The sequence below is a fragment of the Bos taurus genome, chromosome 5 (assembly GCF_002263795.3).
Source record: "Bos taurus isolate L1 Dominette 01449 registration number 42190680 breed Hereford chromosome 5, ARS-UCD2.0, whole genome shotgun sequence".
NCBI lineage: Eukaryota > Metazoa > Chordata > Mammalia > Artiodactyla > Bovidae > Bos > Bos taurus.
In genome coordinates, this window is record NC_037332.1 from 51,460,488 (window position 1) to 51,484,022 (window position 23,535).

The 23,535-nt window shown below is 39.6% G+C and overlaps 1 protein-coding gene across 1 annotated transcript in view; it reads left to right on the forward strand.

Annotated features, from left to right (window-relative positions):
• Positions 1-23,535, forward strand: part of TAFA2 (TAFA chemokine like family member 2) — a 564,942-nt gene that overhangs the window by 99,788 nt on the left and 441,619 nt on the right. The window lies entirely within an intron of this gene.

The window sequence follows — 23,535 nt, forward strand, 5'->3', positions numbered from 1 at the left end:
TGATGTACTCCTTTCCCAATTTGGAACCAGTCCCTGTTGTTCCATGTCCAGTTCTAATTGTTGCTTCCTGACCTGCATACAGATTTCTTAGGAGGCAGGTCAGGTAAGGTAATAGTGGTCATGGACTATTATAAAAAGCACTTTGACCAACCTGTGCCTTGAGTTGTCTTTCCTTCTTTAATCAGATGTTCAGTTCAGAGAGAACCCTCTTGGCTAAAATCGCTAATCAGTATTGTGTAAAGAACAAACAAGACTGATTAGCATTTTTTTTTTAGAACAGCCAGCATTCCATATTCAACTGTGAAAGCGATTGTGAAGATAGAATTAGCTAAGTGGCGCATTTGTCACTCTTTCTTTTAATTACTACTTAATACATTCTCTCAATCTATTTTTAGGCTAATGTTATTCTGTTAAAGTTATCACTATTCATTTTAAATACAACTTGCTTTCAGTTATATTGTTTATAATATCCTTATTATATTATTAAGGTGCAAAATGTTAAAGCTGGCATTGCTAACTCAAAGGTGACTTGTGGCATAGGAATGATTTACGCTTGTGGGATTGCAGAGTCTAAAAATAGGGCTTGATGTTGCATATGTACTGCAGTATGGAGGCCCAATAGGGTCAGAAGAGGATGGGTTTTCATCTCTGTCTATCAGTTTTCTTGCTTTTGTCTCCAAGTCTGAGCAGCACTGGAATAATTAGATTGCCCATTTGTATCATTTCCCTTCAGTGCATACCTTCCGGCCCCGCCAACTCCCAGGTGTTTACAAGGAAGCACATAGTCTGTAAATAGCCTTTCTATACAACCCTAAATACTATCTTACTTTGAAGATGTGCTTAGTTGCTCAGTCGTGTCCGACTCTTTGTGGCCCCATGGACTGTAGCTTGCCAGGCTCCTCTGTCCATGGGGACTCTCCAGCAAGAACACTGCAGTGGGTTGCCATGACCCCTCCAGAGGATCTTCCCAACCTAGGGATCGAACTCAGGTCTCCTGCATTGCAGGTGGATTATTTACCATCTAAGCCACCAGGGGAGCCCATGAATACTGGAGTGGGTATCCCCCATCTACTGAACTGGGTGGTGATAGACCCTTGCTGTTAGGTTCTGGTGTGGTTAGTGTGGGACTTTAACCTTAGGATGACACTTTCATCAGAGTGTCTAGACATAGAGCAAATATTGCAAAAAGAAGGTATTTCTGTAAGCAAGGTGCATGACAGCAATTCTGGGCAAGGAGCATTTCTGAATGAACAACACACATTTTGGTTCTTGTTCCTTCTGGTTTGATGCATCTGCTTGTGGCTAAGTGTGAGATGACAGTGTTGACAGATGCTTTCCTTCAACCTTTCCAAGTATGAACTCTAATCAGATGAGTGGAAGTCATGTAATTGAGTTCACAGATCTATTGTTGATGGGGCCAGAAGTTGCATGAGCATAAGGGTGTGCTATAGAAAGGGAAATCAAGGCCAGCACCATTCAGAATATATATGGGTGACTCAGGAATTGGGTAGTTTATCTCCTCATTGGCTGGACTGGATTGGACTGTGGATAAGACAGATAAGCTGACGGAGCATTTATGTTCGGTATAGTTCCAGGCCCTTCTTTAATGAAATCTGTGAGGATTAAACATGATAGCTCTGAGTTTGTGTAGATACCATGAGTCACTAGCTTAGTTTTTCTCTATCAGAATATATTTGATTATGTTTCTTACTTTAAGGTGATGGGGCCATTGGGTTCAGGCTATATTATTATCCTGTGAAAGAGGAATTGTGTAGATTTTGGAAATAGCTCTGGAGTTCTGTAAAGTTGTGGTAATTTATAACTGTTCTGACACTGTTGTTTAATAGGTAGTTCAGCTCTTGGAGTTTCCTGGAAGAGATCTCAGGGATCAGCCTCTCAGCAATAATTTTATGTCAGTGTAATGGCTTCTGTGTTGCTGTGGTGTAACAATGTGGAACCTGTTATACTACTTGCCAGCTGCCAATTTAAATACACACTGGGGAGAGTAATCTAATTTTCAGGGAGTATTAACCTGATCTTAATGAATGTTGATGTTTAATTTAATTGTGACCTTTTAAGTTATACTTTTTGAAGAAAAACGTCTCATGTTTTCACAACATGAACTGTTGCAGAGTCAAGACACTGATTTTATAATGGATCTCGAAAAACATTTTAAGTAGAACAATTTAAATATTTTGAATCTAGCCCATTCCATTTTAATCCAAAAAAATAAACTTAGTGAATCTCTCCTACTTTACCTACTTTAAACTCAAAGAAAATATAGTCAAAGGAAAACAAGCACTAATATGAGAGCAGAAAGAAAAATTTCCTCTCACACACTTATAATTAGTTATACAGGAAGAGTAAGATTACTCCCACTAGCTCTATCTCAGCTTCTTAACCAGGCAAACTCCTACTTGTCCTACAAAACCCATTGATAAAATTCCTTTTTTTTTTTTCTCCTGTGAATACTTCCCATTTCCTGGGCTACCCACAGGCAGAGTTCATTACTCTCCCAGCACTTTGTTCATATTTTGTTAGCACTGCTATGTTTTAAGAATTTACTTTTATATTTTCCTCTTTCCCTTGACTATGAGTTTCTTGAGGATAGAAACTATTTCTTACTTATTTCAATGTATCATTGTGTAATGTTAAACTTAGTATTAGACGTACAGTAGGTACTCCAAAAATACTTAATAAAAAAAGAGAGGAATGAATGGGCTCTCAAAAAACTCAAGAAATGGTCCATCTTCACTGTGTTGAAGTAGAATTTTCTATATTGGGGGGTGATGGTATGTGTCCTCCAGTGGTTTATTCTTATAGAAGCTCTACCTAGGGTCCTGCAGTTCATCCACTGCAGATTGACCTTGGAATCCCCTTACACTCTTAAGCACTTTGTCTTTCAGGATAAGAGCTATGTATGGGCTTAGAGAAGAACTAAGTCTCAATCTAAGAAAATTTGATAAGCAAGTATTATATGATGATTGTGTATCTCCAGGTAAATGCAAAATACCTTCAATCTAAGTTTAAACTCATGATAAGCATGAGTATAGGTCAGAGATGTGTCAGTTCTGTGTACCTTCATACTTATTTAGGAGATGGTCTCATAATTAGGTGTCAGCCTTGGCACTGTGTGGGTCAAGTTCATTAGTCAAGTATATGTTGGCTCTTGTGGATCTCAGGTGAATACGGATTATTGGTTAAGGAACCTAATGTGGAGTGCTGGATTCTCAAGCTGCTCTTATGTTTGAGGGATCACTTGGAATCTTCAGGATTGTCCTGGATCTTTGTATATTCTGGAGTGCTCTTGAAAAACAAGACTGTGAATCAAGGTTGTTATTGTATAATCTGCTACTAACCTAGACCATTTCTGCACTGTGAGTGTTTGTACAGGATATTGTCTTAGTTTGGGCAGCTTCAACAGCAGACCTTTATTTCTCACAGTTCTGGAACCTGGAAGCCTGAGGTCAGATTGCCAGCATGTCTGGTTCTTGGTAAGGGCCCCTCCTTCTGTTTCAGTCTTCTAGTGATCACCTCACATGGCAGAGAGAGAGCAAACTATCATGTTTCTTCTTGTGAGGGCACTGATCCCATTCATGAAGGCTCTACCTTCATGTCCTAATTACTTCCTAAAAGCCCCACATCCTACTAATATCATTTTAGGAGTTAGTTAGGATTTCAACATATGAATTCGGGTGGCACAATTAGTCAGCCCTTAACAGGTATGTCTTAAAGTGTAACAATTAAACAATAGTCTATAGGAAACTATAAGATGTCACTTATCTGTGATTCAGGCTGCTCTTTCTGATGTAGCTCTATTATTTACATAACTTTTCAAGCCTTGTTTCCTCAATTTCTGTGATAAAGAGAACAAAGTGGTACCGAATTTTAGGCCACTGCCTGAGGTAGGCATTGCTTTTCCCCAGGAAGCACAGTTCATATTGTAGTCTGCTGCTGCTGCTAAGTCGCTTCAGTCGTGTCTGACTCTGTGCGACCCCATAGACGGCAGCCCACCAGGCTCCTCTGTCCCTGGGATTCTCCAGACAAGAACACTGGAGTGGGTTGCCATTGCCTTCTCCAATTCATGAAAGTGAAAAGTGAGAGTGAAGTCGCTCAGTCGTGTCCCACTCTTAGCGACCCCATGAACTGCAGCCCACCAGGCTCCTCCATCCATGGGATTTTCCAGGCAAGAGTACTGGAGTGGGGTGCCATTGCCTTCTCCAATATTGTAGTCTAAGTGACTACAAATTTGAAGGAGCTCTCTTAAAATTTGAAGAGCACGGTGTGTGCAACCACTACTGGAAGACCTGCATGGTTATGAAAAGTAATGAATCCCTGCACACAGAATGCTCTGCACAGTTCCTGGGACATGTACAGAAATGACAACCCCCATTGTTACAGGAAGGATCAGATGTTCTTTGAAGAAGACTGAATAGGATAAGGGATATGCTATGTTGCTCTTGTTCAGGTGCTAAGTCATGTCTGACTCTCTGTGACTAACATGCCTGACTTCCCTGTCCTTCACTATCTCCCTGCATTTGTTTAAACTCATGTCCATCGAGTCAGTGATGCCATCCAACCATCTCATCATCTGTCATCCCTTTATCCTCCTACCCTCAATCTTTCCCAGCATCAGGATCTTTTCCAGTGAGTCAGGTCTTGGCATCAGGTGGCCATAGTTTTGGAGCTTCAACTTCGGCATCAGTCCTTCCAATGAATATTCAAGGTTGACTTCCTTTAGGATTGATTGCTTTGATCTCCTTGCAGTCCAAGGGACTCTCAAGAGTCTGCTTCAACACCACAGTTCAAAAGCACCAAGTCTTCAGTGCTCAGTAATCTTTATGGTCTAACTCTCACATCCGTGGATTACTACTGGAGAAACCATAGCTTTGACTATATGGACCTTTGTTAGCAAAGTGATGTCCCTTATTTAATATTCTGTCTAGGTTTGTCATAGCTTTTCATCCAAAGAGCAAGCATCTTTTTAATTTTATGGCTGCAATCACTGTCTGCAGTGATTTTGGAGCCCAGGAAAATAAAATCTGCTTATAGGTTATAAGGAATACCATTTCAGAGTGATGCTAATAAGTGAGTAAAGGATTGAAAATGCAAACACAATCTATTTCATCAATTATTGGTAGACTTTATGTTTAGAAGTCTGGAGAAGGCAATGGCACCCCACTCCAGTACTCTTGCCTGGAAAATCCCATGGATGGAGGAGCCTGGTAGGCTGCAGTCCATGGGGTCGATGAGGGTCGGACACGACTGAGCGACTTTACTTTCACTTTTCACTTTCATGCATTGGAGAAGGAAATGGCAACCCACTCCAGTGTTCTTGCCTGGAGAATCCCAGGGACGGGGGAGCCTGGTGGGCTGCCGTCTATGGGTTGCACAGAGTCCGACACGACTGAAGTGACTCAGCAGCAGCATGTTTAGAAGTCAGCTTGTTTGCTAGAAATCTTAGACCAAATTGCCTAAGAATATAATTACAGTCACATTTCACATATTTGGAGGTGATTTTCTATCTCTAATCCTGCTTTCTGAAATGTCAATTCTTTAGGATATAACTTTTACTAGACTTGAGATAATAAACTGAGGAGGTTTCAGAGATGCAACCGTGAAGATAAGGAATTGACTTTCTGGGTTCTTGTAGAATTTTATGACTCTTAATAAACCTACAGTTCTCAAGCAGCATGGTCATCTTGTTTCCCCACCCATAGCAGATTGGAAGAGCAAACTTGAAGGTGTGTGTGTGTGTGTGTGTGTACATACATGTATCTGCTGCTGCTGCTAAGTAACTTCAGTCGTGTCCGACTCTGTGTGACCCCATAGACGGCAGCCCATCAGGCTGCCCTGTCCCTGGGATTCTCCAGGCAAGAACACTGGAGTGGGTTGCCATTTCCTTCTCCAGTGCATGAAAGTGAAAAGTGAAAGTGAAGTCGCTCAGTTGTGTCTGACCCTCAGCGACCCCATGGACTGCAGCCTTCCAGGATCCTCCATCCACGGGATTCTCCAGGCAGGAGTACCAGAGTGGGGTGCCATTACCTTCTCCAATACATGTATCTAGAAAGCTACAATTAGGAAGACACAATACACAATGACAGCAAGTAGAATAATCACAAGCTTGGCTTGGAGGGGTTAGAAAGAAAAATGAAAGAAAATCCTCCATATCGATTATCCCTGACACATTAAGAAAATATACTCAATATTTTCTATTTAAAAATGAAATTCATATCTAAAATTCATTCCCATTTTGTGAAAGTGAAAGTCTCTCAATCATGTCCTGCTCTTTACAACCCCATGGACTACACAGTCCATGGAAGTCTCCAGACCAGAATACTGCAGTGGGTAGTCTTTCCCTTCTCCAGGGGATCTTCCCAACCCAGGGATCAAACCCAGGTGTCCCACATTGCAAGCAGATTCTTTACCAGCTGAGCCACAAGGGAAGCCCTCCCATTTTATGACCATTTAGTAACTAAAAATGGTCTAAATAAAAAAAAATTGTAGCTAAGAGAAGGCATATGATTGGTGATATGACTTGGCATTCGAATGGGTTTGCATTCACCTCTTATGTTTAAGTGATGTGGGCAGATTAGTTAGTGCTGTGAACTTCTGTTTTCTTATCTCTCTTCTCTATAAAGTAGAGGTGACACCCCCATGCAGGGATGCTGTGAGGCTGGGATGACATCATATATGTAAAGTGCAACCAGGAAGGACCCCATACATTATTGCCTCTCATTCTATTATTTGTCTCCTTATCTGTTTGGTGAAATCTTTGTATCTAAAACACTCTATTCCCAATGAGGTTTCACTGCATTGCTATTTATTGATACTTGACTGAAAATTAAATTTATAATTCACATCTCAGATAACTGATAATTATATACTTTGAATGATCTAGATACTGCTAAAAGCCTGCAGGTGTGAATCGGCAGCAAAGTGCTAGGGTTGTCTAAGTCTCAAAACTATTTATAGTTTTGTGAGATTTCTGGAATGTTATGACTCTCTAGTATGAAGGAGAAAAGATACATTTTATTTATTACCTGTGTAACTGAAGTTAAGAAGACTGATTACATTCTTGTGTTAAATGCACTTTGGAAATAGTTTGGATAATGGTTCTGGGCTGTGTTACAATTCACTTTTTTTTTTTTTTTTTTTCATTTACTCTTAGGTGCTTCTTGTCATTATTATATATCTTATTGATTTGCAGGATGTTCTAGAGACATGTACTATTGACTGGGCAGTGTTTCTATATTTTGTGATTTACCAGTTTTTGCTCCTTATATCATTATTACCACTAGAATCAAATTGAAAAGACTCACAGATTCTTTTCTATTATGGAATTTTTAGAGTTATTTTTATGACATGTAATGGATTAAAGAATTTAATGGTGGCTGCCTAATTCCTTTAAAGTTATCTAAAATATGCCATCTGCTTTATAACCTCAAGTGATCTTATGGTTTATTAGTTTTATTAAGCAAACATTTAATGTGTAAATATGATTTAATAAGCTTTCCGCAGGTGTCTAATTGGGTTTTAATTTCTTCCACTAGAATTAAATCCAGTAAAACGTATGTAGGTCTCTTAAGTCACAGTAATGTCTCTGAATGTTAGCTGGTCAAATATAAATTTGTATTTTGGTTCAATTTCAATTTTAATATCTATCAATCTCTGTTGGATTCTGCTACCAGATCACTACATTAAAGAGATGATTCTTAAGCTTTCAGGGGTAATTTATAAGCCAGAACTAATTCTGCTGCAAGAGACAGAGAAGTCCAACTCAGACTAGCTTAACTGAAAAAACTGATCATCTCAGATAGCTTGGAAGAACACTAGGGTAGATCTCCAAATTGGAAGAAGAGATGTAAGAACTAGACCTTAATGAGTGAAACCAGGGACCCAATGATCACAAAAATCTATCTGCCTAATTTTTTTTTTTACACCCATGTTTCTATTTCTTTACACATTTGTTCTGTTTTGGAGAGATTTATTTTTTCCATTTGGCAGGGGACAAGGCCATTGCAGCCCAAGCTTAGCAACTCCAGTGGAAAAAGTTTCTTTCTCTTCATCTTCATATGTCAGTGCCAGGGAGGACTCTGACCAGGCCTTGGTTACATGCCCATGGGTGATGGGAAGGCTTGCTAGGCACAGGTAGGTTGACCTCAGTCAATCACTCTTGAACCCTTCTGACAAGCTGAAGAGTGTTATAGACCTCTGTAGGAAAATCTCTAAACACAAATGTGTCTGATTATTTACATATTCCTCCAGGGAGCTGGTTAATAGTCTCTCCTTAGAGGTGTATAGACTGCAGGTTAAGAACCCCTGTGATAAAATGTTAAGGCAATGTGAGTCAGCATTGAAATGAAATTTTGGCAAATGTTTTTAAACTTCCAAAATATTAAATTCTTTAAGTTAAATAAGTGTGTGTGTATGATATATACTTATATATGCTTGTGTATGCTTATATATGGGCTTCCCAGGTGGCTCAGCAGTAAAGAAGCTGCCTGCAATGCAGGAGATCCAGGTTCAATCCCTGGGTCAGGAAGATCCCATCTGAAGGAGGGAATGGTGATCCACTCCAGTTTTTTTGTCTGAGAATTCCATGGACAAAGGATCCTGGTGGGCTACAGCCCATGGGGTTGCAAAGAGTTGGTCACGATGGAGTGATTAATAGTTTCACTTTGATTTATATATATATATATATATATATATATATGATATCCAATAGAATTTTAGGAACTATCTCCTTTAGATACAAGGGAATATAAACACTTAATTATCTGGGGATAAACTTCAAAATCTTAAAACATCTTCAGGCTGTAATGATGAAGCAGCTTCCAAGAACAGTGAATATAGCTGAGAAGCATCAGAACTTTTCTTACACTATTATATGATTTGTCACGTAGAAGAAAAGAGGGATTCCATTGTCTCTAATAAGTCAAGGTCTTCCATGAAAAATAAGAGTTGGGTATACGTGACTGGAGGGGAGAAGGAGCTCACGGAGAAAAAAATAAAAAGGAGTCTCCCTGTGCCGCTGCCGTGCCTCTAATTGGCCTGCTACCTTCCACCCTTGTCTTCTTCTTGGTGCTTCCCCAGGGAACAGACAGAGCAATCATTTAAAGTACAATCAAGCAGATCATGTCCATATTGGCTAGTCCTTGTGCTGAAAATAGTTACCATGACCTATATGCCATGATCTGGCTCCTGCTTCTTCCCCCACTTCCATCATTTCAATTTTCCCCTTTGCCTTCCCTTCTTTCCATTCCTCACATTCCATTCTTTCCATTCCTCACATATGCCAACTCTCATTGATCTTAGGCCTTTAACCTGCTGCACCACCTTTCTTCTTTTTTTAAAAATATTTATTTGGCTGGGGCATATCTTAGCTGCAGTGTGTGGGATCTTTGATCTTTGTTGTGGCATGCAGGATCTTTATTTATTTATTTAGTTGTGGCATGAAAACTTTCAGTTGTGGCATGCTGGGATCTAGTTCCCTGATCACAGATTGAACCCCTGCCCCCATGCATTGGGAGCACAGAGTCTTGCCCACTGGACCACCAGGGAAGCACATTATTTCTTGAATGTCTTCTCTCCACTCTTTCCTGGCTCTCTCCTCCTTATCCTTCATGGCCTTGGTTTCATTATTACTTCCTCAGAAAAGCTTTCTGGAACCTGAGTCTCAAAGAACTGCTTCTTATTCCACCCCTTGATAGTATTGTATTACTGCAAGTTGTAAGGACATATTTCTTTGTTTAACCTCCCACTCTCTATTTTGCATTAATAAGCTCTGTGTGATCAGGTACCATGTTTGTTTTGTTCATTTGGTGCCTAACACCGTGCTTAGGGACTTAATGCTTTTTGAATAATCACTGAAGAAATGCAAAGAGAATAGTGGAGATTAGAAACAGCTGCAACAGCTGACTAAAAAGCTTAGAAGTAGCAAGGGATTGTAACAGCAGTAGACATTCTGGTGGCTGGGTCAAGGATAGAGATGCGTGCACAAAGCTCATGGAACAGAGTTGCAGTCCGGGGCACAGGGCTGTGTGATTTCAGGCGTGTACCCATGAGGACATGCACAGGCACATGAGCCTTCTGCTCAACAGCCTTGTGTGAATCAGGGTGACATTTGGGAGGCCTGGCGATCACCACAGCTTAGCAACCTTGGGAACGGTTTGCACATGGCCTGTGAGTGACAAGCTAAGCCATTTGTGCCTGTGTGTCAACACTAGCTCCGCTGGCAGGTTTGGCTTCATTTGTAACCCTGAGTTCGGAGAAGGCACTGGCACCCCACTCCAGTACTCTTGCCTGGAAAATCCCATGGACGGAGGAGCCTGGTAGGCTGCAGTCCATGGGGTAGCGAGGAGTTGGACATGACTGAGCGACTTCACTTTCACTTTTCACTTTCATGCATTGGAGAAGGAAATGGCAACCCACTCCAGTGTTCTTGCCTGGAGAATCCCAGGGACGGGGGAGCCTGGTGGGCTACCGTCTACGGGGTCGCACAGAGTTGGACACACTGAAGTGACTTAGCAGCAGCAGCAGCAGTAACCCTGAGTTATCATTAATGAAATATTGGAAATCAAGTTGTACATTTTGGAAGTATTTTCATTAAAAGTAAAGACAAGATTTGATTGTTTGCCTTCTTCTTGGTGTGTGTACTTAAAAAAGGGGAGACTCAGTTGGAATTGGACTTTATAATCCTAGATACCAAATTTAGCTTCAAAATAAACTTTATTCCTCTGCTTTTTCAGCTAACATTTTCTATTTCCTTACCCATGAACAGGATCACATTGTGAGGTGTACCATGTCATTTTACATTTCTTAGCTTTTTAATTTTTTTAAAGTTTCTTCTTGATTAGGTATAGTTGGAGCAGAGCTCCGCCTCCCTGCCATTTTCTCCACAGTATGGATGGGATTTTAGTACTAGTTTTATCATGATGTGCGGGTGCTTGACTTTTAAAAGAGCACATCTCAATCTAAGCAGTGTCTTGGCATCATGATAGGAGTCCCTGGATCCATCTGGGAACTTGGGCTGTGTACAAAGATATTAAGAGCCCACCAGCAGATAAGATCTGCAAATAAGAGAACCTAAGGCACCCCTCTGCTTCTCTTGATAATGGCTTCCACATCTTCTCTCAGAACGCTGGTTTCATGGTGTGTGTGTGCTTAGTTGCTCAGTCATGTCTGAGTCTTTGTGACCCCTTGGACCCCACCAGGCTCCTCAGTCCATGGGATTCTATAGGCAAGAATACTGGAGTGGGTAGCCATTCCCTTCTTCAGGGGATATTCCTGACCCAGGGATTGAACCTGAGTCTCCTGCATTGCAGGCAGATTCTTTACCATCTGAGCCACCAGAGAATGGTATTGGGAAGTGGTAAAGTAAAAACGTATTAAGAGAGAGGGCAATATAGAGAGACATTTTCCTATTATCAGTCTTCATGAAAATTTACTCTCTGAACCAGATCTGTTATGCCCTTCTTTTGGAGCTTTGCATAACTGTATCCTCTCATTTATCAGATTTCAGTTTAAATACCGCATCCTCAGAGAGGTTTTTTCTGATGTAGGTCAGTTCACGAAGACTGCTTCATACTTGTGGGTTGACAAACAAGGATTCTCATCTTCGAGCAAGCTCTTAGGTTTCTTTTGTATTACTGTGAATTAGACAGTAAGAAGTGCAGGGTACACGTGTATTTAACAATACAGTGGTGAGGGTGGATTCCTGGAACCCCCTGTATTTTCCAGAGGCTCCGCCAAAATATAGTAGAATCAGGTGTGAAGGACTCTTCAGGTAAGAGGAAGTTTTGCCTTTTAATACCTTATTAAGCCCCTTATTAAAAAAATGCCATTTGAAGTGTACCACTCAGATATGGATAATGGTTTCATAGTTTTTTGCTGTGTCACTTGTACATCTTATTCACTGCTGTGCCACCTGGCCTTACAGGGTTTCAGTGTTTTGGGCCTGACTGTGATTCTCTAGAAATTTTGATCATCCTCTTACCACAGTGCCTTGTTTATTTCCATCATAATTCAAATAGCACTCATTTATTTGCTTGTTTCTTGACTTCTACCTCTTAACTCCAGCAAGGTGGTGATTACATCCCTTTTTATAGGTGCAGCCTCAGTGCCTAACATAGTTTTAGGAACCTTGAATTTTCTACCCTTATAGTATCATGCATGTATTGCTCTTGTGCTTGTATATGTCATGAAATAGGAAAGCTTTATAAGAGAGCAAGGCAGACACTTTCACTATGTCTATTAAGTCTGGAACCTGGGATCTGGAGCTAGGTGAGCAGGTTTAGTGATATTATCACAGACATCTTTAGCATTTGGAAGAATGGGCAGTTAGAAGAACTTGATGATGACTGAAATTTCTTTGTTAAATCTCCTCATTCCTGCAAATTTTATCACCTTTGAAACACACTTTGCTAACTTGTCATGATAATACAGCCAATACTCTAGGCAGTATAGGCTTTTATTTCAGAGAGTAGTCTCTGGATTGAGTTGCCTTTGTTTCTGTCCTCTGTCTACCTCTTGAGTTATTTGATTTTTGGTGGTTTCTTAATCTCTCTGATTTCAGTTTCTCCATTTTAAAAATAAAGCTGATAACAGAATTTATTAATATTTTATAAGGTTCCTGTAAAGATGAAATCAATATGTTCAATGTGTTTAGAACAGTATCTTGAACAGTAAGCATTTAATACTAGCTAAAATAAACAAATATATTAGCTAATTTGGGGATAAAATTTGGGTTTACATTTGTTTTGTAAGAGGTAAACTTATTTCTTTCTAAAATTCTTTCTTATTAAAGCCAACAGCTGCTTTAGTCAATGATACTAATCTTTTTAATGTTGGGAGATGTAACCCTGAGAAGGCTGGGGAAGGTTGGCTCTTAGGTGTCTAAACTTGCAAATACCCACAGGAAGGAAATGTTAAAACACAGAAGTTTCTGAATGTATAATCCAAGTGATTGATACCTTTCAAAGTATTCACTCCTGGAGGCTGCACACATTTCAACTCTGCTGTAATCACTCAGTACATGTTAAAATCTCTTCCTGTTTTGGACTTGCCTTCAGAACAAATTTGACAATCTTTACAAGTACATCTGCCTTTTTATTTTGTATTATATTTAAATCTTGTTTTAGACTCAAGATAGTATTACTCAGTTTTATTCACTTGAATTTATTGAAACTGACACCAAATAATTTTAGTTCTTAAAAAAAAAGCCACCCTCAGAGTATGAACATGTTGCCCTCTGAGGACAATCAAAAGTGTGATGTGGGCTTTGGGAGTGTTTTCAAAGGTAGAGGTCCAAAAACGTTCTGAGCCTATGGCTTTATCACTGGAAGATGGTGCAGCCTTGCAAGGTTATCATTTTGAGGAGGACAACACCAAGTTGCATGTATAATTTCTAGCAATTATTATCTTTGTAGCTAAAAACTTAGACTCACCAGGGGATCTGGTTAATTCTTTGCTGTTAAGACACATAACAACTTTGAAGCCAAAATTGTATGTGAATTCTATTAGTTTTAAAAAAAAGTCTCTTCATGGTGATGTTTGGCAGAAACCAACAAAATTCTGTAAAAGCAATTATCCTTCAATTAAAAAATAAATAAATTTTAAAAAATACAAAAAAACATCTCCAGTAATGCCAATACACAATCTATTCTTGTCATTGCTATATCTTACCATTAAATTAAATATTAATTTTACTAATTATAATTAAATAGCAAATATAATAATTAATGTAATATAGTACAATATAATTTTACTATTTAATTATATATATAATTGGAGAAGGAAATGGCAACCCACTCCAGTGTTCTTGCCTGGAGAATCCCAGGGATGGGGGAGCCTGGTGGGCTGCCGTCTATGGGATCGCACAGAGTCGGACACGACTGAAGCGACTTAGCAGCATAGATTAAATAGTAATTTATAATTCAAATTGCTATTAGCTGAGATTTTCATTTCTGTCATTAATATCTTGATAAACCCAGCATGTGCGTAAGAAGGGCTTGTGTTAAAAAAATATATAAATACATTCAATTATTGCTTTTAATCTCAACACATTCCTGCAAATGATTATATAAAGCAGATAATATTTTTCCCAAAGGAATGATATTGTTGGAGGTTGTGTGCCTAACCAATGACAGAGAATCAAATAAATCAGAGACATAGCATTAATGCATTTTAAATGCAAAATTATAACAGGCAAGTTTTATATAATAATCTAAAATAATAAGTTGTATACTAAGTCCTATCAAATATCCATAAATATACTGTGCATATTGATAATAAAGAGAATATGAATGGACTATATGTTTTCATATTGCAAGCAAGACCTCTATTGGAGTGTAAATTTGACTGGAAACTAATGTCTGATCAGTCATAAATGGTAATTATTCATTTAATTATAATAATTTAAAAATTTTATGGTATTTGGAGGTAGGTTTGCAAGGCTCATGTCTTTGGAATGGTCTAAAGAAATTTAAACATTATGACTTTTCTCCCTTGATAGAATATTCCCATAGCAGGCAAATTTGTGAGGAAAAAAAAAATTAGTACCATTGACCTCAGATCCATCTCCCAACCTACTTTAGCAGGTTTCCAATACATTTGTTGGGAGATTGATTCATTGATTTCTTCAAGATATTTATATTAGACATCAACCGTGATCCAGGCCCTGACATCGGGTTATTATAAGTTGGGGAGTTGATCAGGAAGCCATAAAGGAGGCCGAGAAGTAGTGGAAAGGAAAACCAGAAGGATTCTAGAAGTCAGTTGAAGAAGGTATTTCAGGGAACCTGGGATAATTAGTCCTCATATTACTGGAAACAAATAAAAACTGACCACAGAATTTATTGAAGTGGAGGGTCATTTGTGATCTTGATAGGAGTGGTTTTGGACAGAGTGGAAGCCTGATTGGAGAGAATGGGTGGCTAGACATTGGAGTCAGGAATTTAAACAACTTTTAAAGGAGCTTTGCAGTAAAGGATTAGAGAGAAATGAAGTGATTAAGAAATGAAGGTACAGGGGAAAGAGGTCAAGGTTTTTTTTTTTTTAATAAAATGGGAGAAATCACAGCATCTTTGTGTGTCGATGGTGCTGATCTATAAAAGGGACAATCTGTTTATAAAAGAGCAAGGGGAGATGGGCTGAATCAATGTTCCTGAGTAGGTGTGAGTAGATGGGATCTAGTGCGCAAATGGAGAGTTGAGCTTAGCTAGGCGCACAGATGGTTTCATGTTATCAAGACAGGAGGTAAAGTATGTGGGCAAAGATGCCAATAGGTGGGTATTATTTACCCTTTTAAAAATAAATTTAAATATTCAAAGGATTCATTATTGTTGCCCAGTGTCATACTGGATAATGATCAGCTGTAAAGAATACGTCACTCAACTTGATACTCTGTTGATATTCATTAGAATTGCTTTACTTTTCATTGGAAATATATTTAAAAACACTTAATAGCCACTCTTCCAGATGTGTTTCAAAATTCCTTTCCTATAGCAGGTATGAGCCAATTATGAAAGAGTCTGATGACTGAACTTACATTTCAACTTCAATCTGACAAATCATTCAGTGAATGTATAGGGGCTGGGATCACTTAAGTGTGGCTTTAAATGATTGCATTTGAGATATGAGTAATGAGAAAAGATGGCAAAGAGCTATATGAAATATGAATTACCTGTTTGGACTATCAATTATCTATCACTTTTTCGTGGATGGTTTGGTGAGCCTCCTCTTCTCTACCTTCTACTCATAAAAAGGTTATAAAACTCATAAAATGTAAGACTTGTATCAGGAGAAATGTTACATGCAGGGTTTCCTTGTGTTTATGTAAGTATGTGTGTTATTTTAAAGAGGGAAACATGCACTTAATATTCGTTTCCTGTATGCTAAGCATGTGCCAAGCTCTGTAATGATATTTAATGTCTCTTGGATGTTCACTACCTTGGGTTGAATTGAGAAATATAGATATGAATGCTATATTGTTTAGAAAAAGACTGGACTGGAATAGTTGTAGAAAACTTGGATAAGAAATGAAGAACTTGCGTTGGGACTTCAAGCCAAGTCTTTGCCTTGGCACCTGAGATAGGAAGAGGATGAAGGATGTATCTGTGCCTAGCAAAATGCTCGGTGTATATTAAGTACTTAAAAGTACCTGTTTGATTAATTTTGCTACATTATGTGTGTGAATATTCAAACCTTTGGTTCGCATTTCCTAGAAGTGGGAAAACAATGGAGACTAGGCATACATAATATGTAGTAAAGAATCCAGTTTTGCTAGCATTATTCAGTCTTAATTATTGGAAATCTAATTTAGATCCAAATTGGCTGTGCTCTGAAGGATTTATGAAATGTTTTAATAAAAGTGGCAGATTTCTGGAAAGAACTAAAAAACCAAAGAGGAGATAACTTGGCTCATTCATCTTGATTGAACTGGGAATATTTTTCCTGGAAAATGAAGGTTGCTATTGGGATTATCTATTCTTTAGAAAAAATATTTGTTGTGTTCAAAAGAAAAAAAAGGTTTAATTAAATGATTGTAGGAAATAAACAGAGAATAGACTAGTTTTTCAGTTGACCTTGAGGCTCTAGCACTAGAATTGACAGTAACTCTATTTCAGCCTCAATTTATTCTTCAATTGCCAGGAAAATGTCTTATTCACACAGTCTTGAGGCAAGCTCTAAGTTATCAACAGATTGCTCAAAGTGATGTCAACTGTTTTCTATAAAAACCTATTCTTCAAACTGTAAAAGTATGCTTCTGTTTTCCAAAGTAGAAACATATTGTATTTTCTGTTTTCTTTGATTTTGTAGTATAATTTTGATAACTTTGTAGTAGAGTTTGAAAATTTTTGATTATATTATGGGCATGTAAATGACTGCCAGGATATTTTGTTCAGAGTCCAATTTCCTATAGCTCGTCACTTGTTTGTAGAAAAAGCTTTCAGTTCAGTCCATTGGTTGAAATTTTTGAATAAATCCTACCACGAGTTTAACTCTACTGGACTAGAGGTTGTACAGATGATTTTGAAATCATGTTTAAATTTTATCCACTGAAAAAGCCAAGATCTGAATGTGAACAGAAACCAAGGGATACTAATATTGGAAAAGTCCCTGATGCTGTGAAAGACTGAGGGCAGAAGGAGAAGAGGGCATCAGAGAATGAGATGGCTGGATAGCATTACTGATGCAATGGATATGAACTTGGGCAAACTTTGGGGGATGGTGAGGGAGAAATATCAATAACCTCAGATATGCAGATGACACCACCCTTATGGCAGAAAGTGAAGAAGAACTAAAGAGCCTCTTGATGAAAGTGAAAGAGGAGAGTGAAAAAGTTGGCTTAAAGCTCAACATTCAGAAAACGAAGATCATGGCATCTGGTCCCATCACTTCATGGGAAATAGATGGGGAAACAGTGGAAACAGTGTCAGACTTTACTTTTTTGGGCTTCCAAATCACTGTAGATGGTGACTGCAGCCATGAAATTAAAAGGCACTTACTCCTTGGAAGAAAAGTTATGACCAACCTAGATAGCATATTCAAAAGCAGAGACATTACTTTGCCAACAAAGGTTGGTCTAGTCAAGGCTATGGTTTTTCCTGTGGTCATGTATGGATGTGAGAGTTGGACTGTGAAGAAAGCTGGGTGCCGAAGAATCGATGCTTTTGAACTGTGGTGTTGGAGAAGACTCTTGAGAGTCCCTTGGACTGCAAGGAGATCCAACCAGTCCATTCTGAAGGAGATCAGCCCTGGGATTTCTTTGGAAGGAATGATGTTGAAGCTGAAACTCCAATAATTTGGCCACCTCATGCGAAGAGTTGACTCATTGGAAAAGACCCTGATGCTGGGAGGGATTGAGGGCAGGAGGAGGAGGGGACGACAGAGGATGAGATGGCTGGATGGCATCACCGACTCGATGGACATGAGTTTGGGTGAACTCCGGGAGTTGATGATGGACAGGGAGGCCTGGTGTGCTGTGATTCATGGAGTCACAAAGAGTCGGACATGAGGGAGGTGGGAGGGGGGTTCAGAATGGGGAACACGTGTATACCCATGGCGGATGCATGTTGATGTATGGCAAAACTAATACAATATTGTAAAGTTAAAAAAAAAAAAAAGTCAGACATGACTGAGCGACTGAACTGAACTGAACTGAGGGACAGGGAAGCCTGGTGTGCTACAGTCCATTGGGTTGCAAGGGCCTGAAGGTAACTAAGTGTGGAACACATTGTGTAGGCAGCCTTAAGAGACTGATAATATTTAGGTAGCACATAGCTATAAAGAACAATATCACTAGATATCCTTCTTAATTTTGGAGAAGGCAATGGCACCCCACTCCAGTACTTTTGCCTAGAAAATCCCATGGACTGAGGAGCCTGGTGGGCTGCAGTCCATGGGGTCGCTAGAGTCGGACACTACTGAGAGACTTCACTTTCACTTTTCACTTTCATGCATTGGAGAGGGCAATGGCAACCCACTCCAGTGTTCTTGCCTGGAGAATCCCAGGAACGGGGGAGCCTGGTGGGCTGCCGTCTATGGGGTCGCACAGAGTTGGACATGACTGAAGTGACTTAGCAGCAGCAGCACATAGCTATAAAGAACAATATCACGAGATATCCTTCTTAATTTAGACTATAGGATAGAACGATGAGTGAGGTTTGGATCTGCAGAAATACCTGTGACTAAAGAACTGTTAAAGGAATAAAGCAAATGAAGGTGACAAGATGAATGATGTTTGCATAGACAAAAGCCTCATCAAGTATGTTATCCACAGTTGTTGATCTTGGAAATCAGGAAAATATGGACTTCCCCTAAACCACCAATTCTAATGACTCTTTGGCAATTACTTGTTCCAACTATGGTTTTTAAAAGATCATTCAGATACTTCTGTGAACCATATATTTTTAAAAGATCATACCAGGTTAACAGGAATATAGAACAGATTCAGTTGGCCTAAAGGGATTGATAGTATCTCCTGTGGTCACACCCTGCCCCCTTCCACATGTGCCGTCCCCTCTCCAACACCCTGCCATGATGTTACACCTGAATTTAGACTCTAGTTCAGTCCTGTTGCTCTTCATATCTTGTTTGTCTCATCCTAAAGCCATTAATTGACAAACTCTATTGTTGTTGTTGTTTAGTCACCCAGTCGTGTCCATCTCCTTGTGATTCCATGGACTGCAGCATGCCAGCCCTCCCTGTCCCTCACTGTCTCCCGAAGTTTGCCCAAATTCATGTCCATTGCATTATGTCATCCAGCCGTCTCATCCTCTGTCACCCCTTCTCCTTCTGCCCTCAGTCTTTCCCAGCATCAGGGACTTTTCCAATGAGTTGGCTGTTCACATCAGATGACCAAAATACTGGAGCTTCAGCTTCAGCATCAGTCCTTCCAATGAGTATTCAGGGTTGATTTCCATTATGACTGACTGGTTTGATCTCCTTGCTGTCCAAGGGACTTTCAGGAACCTTATCCAGCACCACAATTTAAAGGCATCAGTTCTTTCGTGCTCTGCCTTCTTTACACTCCAGCTCTCACAACTGTACGTGACCATTGGGAAGACCATAGGCTTGACTATATGGATCTTTGTCAGCAGAGTAACGTCTCTGATTTTTAGCACACTGTCTAGGTTTGTCATAGCTTTCCTGCCAGGGAGTGATTGCCTTCTGATTTCATGGCTGCAGTCACCATTCACAGTGATTTTAGAGCTCCAAAAGAGGAAATCTGTCACTACTTCCACCTTTTCCCTTTCTATTTGCTCTGAAGTAATGGGGCTGGATCCATTATCTTAGTTTTTTAAATACTTAGTTTTAAGCCAGCTCATTCACTCTCCTCCTTCACCCTCAAAGGGCCCGGTAGTTCCTCTTCACTTTCTGCCATTAGAGTGGTATCATCTGCATATCTGAGGTTGTTGATGTTTCTCCTGCCTATCTTGATTGCAGCTTGTAACTCAACCAGCCCAGCATTTCTCATGAAGTGCTCAATATATAGGTTAAACAAACAGAGTAATAGCAGACAGCCCTATGGTACTGCTCTCTCAATCATGCACCAATCAGTTGTTCCCTGCTGCTGCTACTGCTAAGTCAAGTCGCTTCAGTCGTATCCGACTCTGTGCGACCCCATAGACGGCAGCCCACCAGGCTCCCCCGTCCCTGGGATTCTCCAGGCAAGAACACTGGAGTGGGTTGCCATTTCCTTCTCCAATGCTTGAAAGTGAAAAGTGAAAGTGAAGTCGCTCAGTCGTGTCCGACTCTTCGCAACCCCATGGACTGCAGCCTTCCAGGCTCCTCCATCCATGGGATTTTCCAGGCAAGAGTACTGGAGTGGGGTGCCATTGCCTTCTCCGCAGTTGTTCCCTACAGGGTTCTAACTATTACTTCTTGACCTGCATACAGGTTTCTTAGGAGACATGTAAGATGGTCTGGTATTCCTGTCTCTTTAAGAACTTTCCATGGTTTGTTATGATTTACACAGTCAAGGCTTTAGTGTAGTTGTTGAAACAGAGGTAAATGTTTTTCTGGAATTCCCTTGCTTTCTCTATGATCCAGTGAATGTTGGCAATTTGATCTCTGGTTCCTCTTCCTTTTCTAAACTCAGCTTGGACATCTGAAGTTCTTGTTTTGCATAATGCTCAAGCCTAGCATGCAAGATTTTAAGCATGACCTTACTAGCATGGGAGATGAGTGCAATTGCCCAATGGTGACACCTGAATTTAGACTCTAGTTCAGTCCTATTGTTCTTCATATCTGTTTATCTCATCCTAAAGCTATTAATTGACAAAAATCTGTCACCAAAACTAAAAAAAATCAGTCCTGAATTCTTGGGTACTGTTAGAGTTCTTCCATTTAGGCTAATACCAGAATCATAGTATGGAGATAGATCACAAAACTGAAGCTTAAAATAGTCTAGAAATTATGGGTGGTAGGTGGAGAACAGCAATTCCCTTTGAAACACAACTTATCTTTCTGTTTGCTTTTTTACCCAGATCACACTACTCACTGACAGTCCCCAGTCAATTATCAATCACTGGAGGGTTCAGGATGGGGAACACATGTATACCTGTGGCGGATTCATTTTGATTTTTGGCAAAACTAATACAATTATGTAAAGTTTAAAAATAAAATAAAATTTAAAAAAATAAAAAATAAATAAAAAGTTTATTGGTGTATTTTCTAGTAAGACATTTTAACTAACTAGCCTTCAAATATTAATAAAGGAGAATAATTCTAGTACAGAGCTTTGGTGTTCATATGGTTAACAGTTGTCTCAGATTTGGTTTGAAATCCTATTTTGCCTTGAAGAAATCTGTTGAACTTTAAAATTAAGAAAACTTGAGAGAATTTTTCATTGCTACTGCTTCTTCTTTGAAGAGGGAAAAAAAAGTGATGCTATTGATATTTCCATAGAGTATTTTTGTTTTCTGGTTCTTTTTATTTTTTGGTGAGAATAGGTAACAGGTCAGCCAAAGTTGTTTTTTTTTTTTTCTCAGAATGCAAAATAATACTAAGTCTAACCCTCATTGAGATTATCTCAGAAAATGACAACTTCTAGATATCCAGACCTATTTCTTGACTTCCAAATTTTCCATATGGCTAACTCCATCACTTCTGAGTATTTAAATGCAAGGCATTCCTGTGGCACTAACTTCCTCCTAAGGAAGAATTCTTATATAGCCTTATTCCCCCACTTCTGATGTGTATTTTTTAAACTCAATGTCAGTGCCATTTTCTGTGGAGCAAGCAGTCTGCCTTTAGAGCTTTTTCCCCTGAGGCTTCCCCTGTCTTTCCTTCTATTCACTTCATGGGATAAGCCCATTGCAGGCTCTAGGCTGCAGCATACAGCTCACTTTAGCAGCCTTGCCAGGCCACCGATCCTCTTCCAGATCTTTGTTTCTGCATAAATAGAAGGACTGGGGGCATCATGAGAGCCGCTCCTGCATGTGCTGCTCCTCCTGGAAATTGTTCTTTTTTCCTTTATTTTTCTGGCCAGTTATTTAAACTTTATTTAGTTGGCTGATTCAATTTGCCTTTTTTTTTCCTACTGAAGTTTTGAGATGCATACGTATCTACTGAATTGAGATGGAATGAGGAACAGGTGCTTCTTGACTGATCATGGATGAAAAGAACTGATGGATAAAATATGGAATCCAGGGTGTGACTGAATATATATCGGAGAAGGCAATGGCACCCCACTCCATACTCTTGCCTGGAAAATCCCATGGATGGAGGAACCTGGAAGGCTGCAGTCCATGGGGTCGTGGAGAGTAGGACACGACTGAGCGACTTCACTTTCACTTTTCACTTTCAAGCATTGGAGAAGGAAATGGCAACCCACTCCAGTGTTCTTGCCTGGAGAATCCCAGGGACGGGGGAGCCTGATGGGCTGCCGTCTTTGGGGTCGCATAGAGTCGGACATGACTGAAGTGACTTCACTTATATATATATATTTCTTTTTCATATTCTTTTTCATTATGGCTTGTCACAGGATTTTGAATATATTTCCCTGTGCTGTACAGTAGAATCTTGTTGTCCATCCTTTATTTATATAATAATTTGCCTCTGCTAATCCCAAACTCCAGTTCCTTCCCTCCTCTACCCCACATCCCCCTTGGCAACCACAAGTATGTTTTTATTTTGTAGATATGTTGGTCTGTATTTTTTAGGCTCCACATGTAAGTGAGATCATATGGTATTTGTCTTTTTCTTTCTGACTTTGCTAAGTGTTATAGTCTCTAGGTCCATTCATGTTGCTGCAAATGACATTATCTCATTCTTTTGGTGGCTGTGTGATATACCATTGTGTATGTGTATATATATATATCTCACAACTTCTTTATCCATTCAACTGTTGATGGACATTTAAATTGTTCTCATGTCTTGGCTATTGTAAATAGTGCTGCTATGAACATAGAGGTGCATGTATCTTTTTGAATTACAGTTTTGTCTGGGTATATGCCCAGGTGTGGGATTGCAAAGCTCCAACCTATTAAACAACAGCTTCCTATAAATCCCTTGCCCTTGCCTGAACCCCTGGCATCCACCATTTTATATTGAATCTCTATGAGTTGGACTACTCAAAGTACCTCATATAAATGAAATCATACAGTAGTTGTGCTATTTTAATTGGCTTATTTTATTTAGCATATGCTCTCAACATATGCTCTATTTAGCATATGTTCATATGAAAGCGAAAGTCACTCAGTCATGTCCAACTCTTTGGTACCCCATGGACTATATAGTCCATGGACTTCTCCAGGCCAGAATACTGGAGTGGGTAGCCTTTCCCTTCTCCAGGGGATCTTCCCAACACAGGGGTCGAACCCAGGTCTCCCACATTGGAGGCTGATTCTTTACCACCTGAGTCACCAGTGAAGCCCCCTACTTTGATTTCTCAAGATTCATATATATTGTAGCATATGTCAGAGTTTATTTCCTTTTAAATCTGAATAATACTTCCTTAGTTGGTGATGGACAGGGAGGCCTGGCGTGCTGCGATTCATGGGGTCGCAAAGAGTCGGACACGACTGA